Consider the following 7,860-nt stretch of genomic DNA (forward strand, 5'->3'; position numbering starts at 1 on the left):
TAAAGCAATTAAAGAAAGTGCAATACCTCCATTAGCTCAGAACACTGCTTTAATCTGATCAGAACATTTTACTTGTACAAAAACAGCCAAGTTACAAAAAAGCGGTCAGTATGTGATGTAACGAGAATGTGATATTAAAAAAAAACGAACCCAGCTGTGTGAAAGAGCAAGCACTGTAAAGATGTAAAGTAAAAGTGAATAAATTAAACAACAAAAAATTGAAGAATACTGGGTCCCTTTTTTTATTGTAACTGGAAAAGCAGCAATTTTATCTAACTTGGCTTTTTGAAAGATGTAAAATGTTTTGATCAAATATCGCTACTTTTTGTTTTGATTATTATATCAAAATTAAAATTCCACTCGAAGAAGAACTGGAACCCTCGCTGTCAGGAAAAGCTATCAATACAGACAATCCCCCTTTTCAGATTTTCTACGTATAAGAATTCCTTTTGTTTATCTCAGACCACTATAACAATCCCCTTCTTTAGATTTTCTTCATATGTGAAATCCTTTTGTTTATCTTAGATCACTACGACAATCCCCCTTTTATTTATCTCAGATAACTACGACATTCCCCTTTTCATTATCTTAGACCTCTACGACAATCCCCTTTTTCAGATTTTTTATACAGTCGTAGACACATAAGTAATCAGTTTAACCAAACGTCTATAGAAAGCAATTAACTTTTAATATTATCAAAAAATATTAATATATGTGCTACAGTTCTCAAACCAGCAGCATCTCAAGTTCAGATTAATATCTACCAGTGGAATTTTGTTTCGAGCCGGTCCTCCTTTGTTTACTATATATGTTTTCTTCTTAAAGAAGAATATTTTGTTTTATTTTCGAACATAACGCACAAAACTGCTTAAGTGTTATCTGTGCTAGCAGTCCCTAAATTCGAATTGATAACTTAAAAAAAAAAACATCTAGTAAACAGCACCACTCTCCGCCAACGAATTGTCTGACCGAATAGTGGAATTTTTCCGTTACTCTTATAACGCACCAAGTGTCCTAAAGTGTTTAGGGTTTGGTTTGTTTGGTGGTGTGTTTTTGTTGTTGTTTTTTTTTTTCTGTGGATGATGGAACCGTAGATCCATATTCAGGCACGTTAACCATTTGTCACACTCAGTCGAGAAGAAGAACGATAATTTTACAACTTTACCTTTTTTGGTCGCTTATTTGTCTTAATCTAAAACAGATATGAAACTTCTGCTTTTAATGTGATGTAATGTGTGTGTGTTTTAGTTTGTTCGGAAATATAATACTAGTGGCATTCCAGCATTTAAAACAGCTGTGAAAATACCCCAAATTTGCCAAACTTGGCTGGAGTCACAACCGTGCATCTGGCTAATACAAAAAAGCAAATGCTACAATGCATATTTTAGCTGAATGATTTTCTATATTATACAGTTTATTTACCTTTACGTCGAGCTTCAGTTCCATAACTTTTATTTCTGTGTCTTCTTACAAAATTACTGTTTGTTTGTTTGTTTTGAAGTTAAGCACAAAGCTACACAATGGGCTATCTGTGCTCTGCCCACCAGGGGTATCGAAACCCGGTTTTAAGCGTTGTAATTCTGCAGACATACCGCTGTGTCATGGGGGGCAAATATACTGATTGTTTCCATATTGTTCTTCATATTGAACAAACGAACTATAAAAGATATGGTTATGTGCACGTGGAATATTTATCTCCATGTAATGTTAATGTAATAATATATTCAGTTTTGGTAGTAGATTAATAACAATTTTTCGTTTGGTTAGCTCTTTAAGAAACCTGAGACTTAACGTTTAAAAGATGGAAATATTTTATTATATCTAAATTTTCTAGATATTTCAATATCATTTTTTCGTTTGCAATGAATGTTGAATTAAAAGGTGTACAATTATAACGGAAAACTGTGTTTTGCTAAAGAAAAATTCTACAATCAGAAGTACCAGTTACCCATCATAGATAACCTAGTGATAAAAGAAAACTATAGAGGGTTAACCGCTTATGTATACCTTATATATATGTAGGACATTTGAATGATACTAGAAATTTCTTTTCCTACCAGTTCAGACAGGTGAACATTTCACATTCATCTAAAATTTTGAAGTTTTGACATGTATCTATATGTGATTGTTATATTGTTGCGTCATGCTACTAGAACCTTCTAAGTTTTTCTAATTGTTTCATTGAGTACTGTTACGTGATAATGCCTCGTAGTTTGTAAAAAGCTCTAGGCCTCAGTCAAGAAATATACACTATCCTACCAAAATTCATGGAACACACCTCTGATTGCTGGAAAATGTGTGTGACGACGAAATATGCAAATAGCTTGGCCTATAAAGGTGCTCAGCGGTTAGCTCGGAAGTTATTTCGAACTTGTACGCCGAACGATGAGTACACGGAAAGAAATAACAGAGCTTCAGAGGGGAAGGATAGTTAGATGTCATTTGGGGAAAATGTCTGTACGTGCTATTGCGCAACAATTAAACATTCTCAGGTCGACAATTGACAAGATGCTGAAGAAATGGAAATCCACAGGTGACAATGAGCCCAAGAAATGACAAGTTAGGCGTAAAATGCTGAATGACAGGAGCCGGCGGGCCTTGAGAAGGTTGGTTACCTCATCTCGCCGTCAGACCCTAGAGAAGCTATGTTTGGAGATACGAGCAGCCACAGGCAATCCTATGAGTGTTTCCACGACAATTCGAGAGCTGCATGCCACGAATTTGATAATAAAAACAAATGTACACCGTCGATTGGCATGGTGCAAGGCACACGGAACCTGGACCGTGGATCAATGGAAATCGGTTTGTGAAGCGACGAGTCACGCTACACGCTCTTCTAGTCTGGAGGATGCTTGGAGAACGCTTATTGCTTGAGTGTGTTGTCCCAACAGTGAAGTTTGGAGGTAGCGGTATCATGGACTGGGGTGCTTCTCGTGGTATGGACTAGGTCCACTGGTCACAGTGCGTGGATCCATGAATTCTGATGATCTGAACAATTATGTGTGTACTACATTGTAGCAATTTTATGATACCGGCCCTTACACCTTCTAACATGATAATGCTCCATGTCACAAAGCAAGGATTGTAAACGTGTGGTTTGAAAAGAATAACATCAGAACATTGCAGTGGCCAGAACAGAGCCCCGATTTCAACCCGACAGAACATCTTTGGAATGAAATGGAGCACAGAATTTGGGCAAGGCCAAGACAGCCCTCTTCAGTAGTGGAGCTTACTAATGCTTTAAAGGAGGAGAGGAGTACAATACCACCAGCTTTCTACTAAAAATTAATAGACAGTCTTCCACGATGCATTGAAGCAGTCATTAAGACCAAAGACAGCCAACACGCGAATAAGTTCTTGTTTTATTCGTAACCACCCGTGTCCCATGACTTTTGGTAGGATAGTTTATATATAAGCGACCAAATTAGTGCAGGTAAGTAAGTTAATGAAAGTGAAAAATAAATGAAGTTAGACTGTGTGTGAGCTTAGCCATAATGATAATGTTCCATGTCACAAAGCAAGGATTGTAAACGTGTAGTTTGAAGAGAATAACATCAGAACATTGCAGTGGCCATTTTACTGTTGATAACAAAAAGAAATGTACACCGTCGATTGGCATGGTGTAAAGCACACTGAACCTAGACCGTGAATCAATGGAAATCGGTCCTGTGGAGCGACGAGTCACGCTACACGCTCTTCCAGTCGTGTTTGGGTATGGAGGATGATTGAGCCTTACTGAATTTATCTAGATTTGAACAATTTAAGTTAAATCTATTTCAATATAATGTAAACATATTTGAAATCTCTTGTTCAGCTTTTGTTTTCAGCTTGTACGTTTAATCATTTAGTCAGCTCAGCTGATTTGGAGTTAGATAGACTGATTTGCCTTAGGCTGAACAAGTCACAATGAGTCAGAGTGAAATGTCTTCATGGTGTTAATGACGCAAGGTGGAAATGACCAGGACATCTATATGCATCTGTTTTAATAGTTGCAGACATCTTGATTAACGCAGAAAGAAAGTTCATTTATAAGCTGTACTCTAAAATCACAAAGTTTTTTATATTTTATTTGTATGGGGTGTTTTATACTTCAAGTGAATATTCTGTAGAAAATGGTAAGTGTTGCTATCTTAAATAATTTCTATAATAGTAACTGATTGGTTGATGATTCACTAAGAAATTATTAACTAGATGTTAAAATTAGAGATATGAATGTAAACAGAGCTACATACATAGAGGGTTAATATACGAATATGTTTAATACATACAGTCAAACAAATGAAACAATAAGTTTGTATGTTAAATTATTCTATATTATTTAGAGATTTAATTAAACGTCCTTTTCAGGACGAACAGATATATAATAATTATAAAAATGAATTAATGATAAGTGTTTTACATATAAAACGTCAGGAAATGTAAACAGTACGATTAAATATAAAAACGAAAACTATACTACAATACGCTAAATGTGTACTAAATCATAAAAACACAATCGGATGTTTTGTCCAATGTTTATAAAGACGAAATATTAGGTGTGATAAAAACTGTTCAGCAGTAAGTTAAATGTGATAGTAACACAATCCAGCTCTAGAAACAGTTAAAAGTATATCATATAGTTACATATAGAAGCGAAAACTTTAGAACTGATGAATTAGTGAAATGTTTTGTATATAAAATGACGGATATTGTAAAAATTCTGGTAGACAGATAAGGTAGAATACATTGATTAATCGATGATACTAAGAACGATGCTAACATTGTCCTTAGTAGCATCATCCGCCTATAGTAACGTTATCCTCCTATAGAAACAGATGTAATACAGTTAAATATATAAATTAAAAAAATAACATAAGTTGAGTTATGTAGTCCTAGAGAAACATAATAACGCCGTCCCTTATAGAAACACTATCCACCTTTGTAAAACACAAACAATATGCCTAGTAAGATTATCCGCTTATAGAACCTTAGTAACACAATTTGCCTAGTAACATCATCTGCTTATACAAACACTATCTTTAGTAACACAGTCCACCTATAAAAACACAGTCTGCCTTTGTAAGACAAATACACAAACACTATCCTCATTAACATTGTCTGTTTTTATAAAATGTATTTAATGTTTTACTTATAAAGTGAAATTGTAAAATGAACATTATGCAAATTAGATTGAATTGTTAGTTTTAAGACTTTGTTGCAATAAAGTTATTGTCATGTGTGCGTGCTAATCATACCAATATACCCTCTGGTATCACATCGTGATTCTAGCAACATGCTTTCTGGACAACTTCCGTTGTCATGGCGACGTGGCAGCTTCTGCCTTTCATGGCACCCAAGCAATTCGCCTTATATGACGTCATCATGTGTTTTGCTCCCTGGCGGCGTACCGTGCAATAAGAGCGATAACTACTAATGTAGAGCGAAGGACAAATATTAAAACAAAAGGAAGCTTTAAAATGTATCCATAGAAGTGAAAATAAAATTGCAAAGCAGGGCAGTTAGCACAGCAACAAACTCTAAAACTATAGGGCCAATCTAAAGCAGGGTATTTATATACGGAGTTACGAGAGAAATTTGTTCAATCCTAAAAGCCATTAGGATAAAACTGGGTATATCTCCTGCTACCATTAACGAAATTATAAACAATGACTTGAATTTGACAAAGATTTATAAACCCGAAGCTCACGAGCTTCCATCCACACTTTGAAATAAACGGTTTTTAGCACAAGAAAGATGGCCGAAAAACTAGAATCACAGCACATCACTGTCAAGTCTTCTAATGCAGTTCCAATGGATTTTTGTTTTTTGGCCTGTTTAAACATGTTTTTGGAAACCTACACCCACAGTAGATGGCTAGGGAAAACCTGTCAATATGTGTGGTCTAAGACTAATCACAATACTCTTCACAGAAAGATGTTAAGAGGAAATTGTGATGTCTGTCAATAGTGTATAATCATGGTCATCAGCGTTAGCACGATCTATGATTAGCCTCGACATACATTGCTTAATTAAAAGTTTTTCTAAGTAAGAATAAAACTATTACCGAGAAATTTCATGCAAAGAAAATAAAGTTTAATTTTGTGATCTAGACTCAAGGAAGTTTTCCAAATGTTTTGTTTTAACAATATCAAGACCTTACACAAAATCCAATTTTTTTTTCGCAGACACACATACTCACAGTTGCTCTTATGCCTTTCTTTAATAATCCGAGTTTTAATCTTGAGTGATAATATGTCAAAACATAGCATAAAGTTAAAGGTAACTTCAGTAAAGAATTACGAGTAAATTTTTTATTTGAATGTAAAGGTAATCTTCAGGACTTTTTTATGGACTATTATGTATTCGGGCATTCTAAAGCTCAAGAAAATCTTCACATATGGGAATTCAACAGAACAGAACAGATAAAACTTAAAATGTTATACCATAAAACGTTTTTTTAAATGCATAAGAATTTTCAAAGTTTGGCAATTTTTAAATCGAAAAAAGAGAATGTTTGAACCAATGTTTGCATATGTATAAAATTGATATAATGATTAGGCTAATGCTGTTCTGTTTTCCTTATCATTTATGTGGAACATCTCATCATTTCCTGTAAAATTAAATAGTTGAAACAGCCTTAGAAGTTCTTCAGCCGTATTTATGTTCACAAAGTATTTCTATGAGAATTTTGTGTATGTTTTTTAAGACACCAAGAAATATGTGAATCAAAATCAAGCATTCTGCTATCAAGCAATCAGGCTATTTCTAGGAGCAAAATACGCACATTCAGCCTTGTAGTTAAAATAAGATCTGTAGTTCGTAAATTCATATAACTTAATAGTGAATGTTTTATGTGTCACATTTATTAGTGAACTACGTATAATCAAGCATTATTAGATTCATCACATTCATCATATCATCAGAGAAATACATAGTTATCTTTTATTGATAAACCAAAATCGAGTTTAATCAAATTACTATTACTATAGCTGTGTATTTAAAATATAAAACTAATTATTGATTTTAAAATATGGCAAAAATCATAAAAGAGTAAATGTTAGATCACATGATGATGTTCATTGTACAAGTAATGTTAGTAGTTAACACTTTTTTTGTCATTTCAGAGTGAAATGTGCACTTATTACATTCTCTTAATCCACATTTAACGTACTGAAAAGGGCTTTTGATTATAAGAGAATGATAAAACAAAATAGCTATCCTCAGAAGATAAATACCCAACTTCTGAATTAATTCGAATCTAAAGAACACGATGCTGTTTGTGTAGAATACAGTAGTCAAATACAAAACACGTGCGGAATGTTAGGATGTTCAAGCATGTGATTGCAGGAGTATAGTAAATCTCTAAGAAGCGCTTGCCAAAGTGATTGGACAAGAGAACTCATAAAGAGCTGTATTCAGAGGACTATAAAGATCCTTCAGCAGAATTACTTCTGAATAAAATGGCAATCAAAAGAAGACTCCTTTACTCTTCTATAATCACTCTAATGGTATATAGTAATATAGTAATAGCAACATTTATTTGATTGCATTTCTTTTTAAGTTTTATAGTTGTTAATTTTAAGTTAAACTGTATATATATATATATATATATTGCATTCAAAGATACCAAAATCAGCGGGAAGCAAAGAAAATATAAGCCTATACTATAAGAATATATCTAAAACTACTGAGGTACGGAAAACGATCTGGCGGGTCTCAAAATTTCATTTCTCTGCAACGAAGCTTATGTATTATTCAAAACGAATACAGATGTATTCAACGACACCAAAGTTAGAGTGGAGCAAAAAATAAAAAATAACGGCCTCCAGTATATGTGATTATACTATACACATATATCCAAAAAGATTGAGGCACAGAAAA

The sequence above is a fragment of the Limulus polyphemus genome, unplaced genomic scaffold (assembly GCF_000517525.1).
Source record: "Limulus polyphemus unplaced genomic scaffold, Limulus_polyphemus-2.1.2 Scaffold1935, whole genome shotgun sequence".
Taxonomy (NCBI): domain Eukaryota; kingdom Metazoa; phylum Arthropoda; class Merostomata; order Xiphosura; family Limulidae; genus Limulus; species Limulus polyphemus.